Source organism: Nanorana parkeri, unplaced genomic scaffold, assembly GCF_000935625.1.
Source record: "Nanorana parkeri isolate BGI_ZX_2015 unplaced genomic scaffold, ASM93562v1 scaffold1833, whole genome shotgun sequence".
Lineage (NCBI taxonomy): Eukaryota > Metazoa > Chordata > Amphibia > Anura > Dicroglossidae > Nanorana > Nanorana parkeri.
This window is the reverse complement of record NW_017308101.1, coordinates 132834-133701: the sequence shown is the minus strand read 5'-3', so window position 1 is coordinate 133701 and position 868 is coordinate 132834.

Genomic DNA, 868 nt, shown 5'->3' with positions numbered 1-868 from the left:
CCCCTCGTCTTCTCCAGCAGCACCTGGTGCCAGATTGCCGCTATATGCTCAGATGTTCCTCCATTTGCACTAAACCCTGTGGATGTCCTCTCCATACATTGAGCTGCTTTGTTCTTGTAAGCAGTATGTACAGCCGGAAGAGATACATAAGGACACTTCCTTTAAATCTGTAATGTATAGTATGTATAGCACTCCTGTGAGACACTAATGAGATTTAGGCGGGTCCTTTACATTAGACTGTGATAGAGGACAGTGTTGGGCTTGTTTAAACCCCCGTTCACACCTCTACGATTGAAAACCATTGTGTTTTAATGGGCTTTTCCAATAGGAGGTCTTGTATACACCACCAGCGCATTTCTGATTTAAAACATGTAGTAACACCAGCCGGCTGAAGCTTGAGATTTCACCATTGGCATCTTTCTGTACTGGAAGGTTAGTCTTTGAGGCAGAGGATCCTGGTGAGGTGCAAGCAATGGGTTAGGTTTACATAAGGGTTGGTTAGTGTTAGGATTACGGTAAAGGGTAATGTTAGGTTTTAAAGGAGGGTCAGTGTTGGGGTTACAGGGAGGGTCAGTGTTAGGGTTACAGGGAGGGTCAGTTTTGGGGTTACAGGGAGGGTTAGTGTTGGGGTTACAGGGAGGGTCAGTGTTAGGGTTACAGGGAGGGTTAGTGTTGGGATTACAGGGAGGGTCAGTGTTAGGGTTACAGGGAGGGTCAGTGTTGGGGTTACAGGGAGGGTCAGTGTTAGGGTTACAGGGAAGGTTAGTTTTGGGGGTTACAGAGAGGGATAGTATTTGGATGACAGAGAGGGTCAGTGTTAGGGTTACAGGGAGGGTCAGTGTTGGGGTTACAGGGAGGGTCAGTGTTA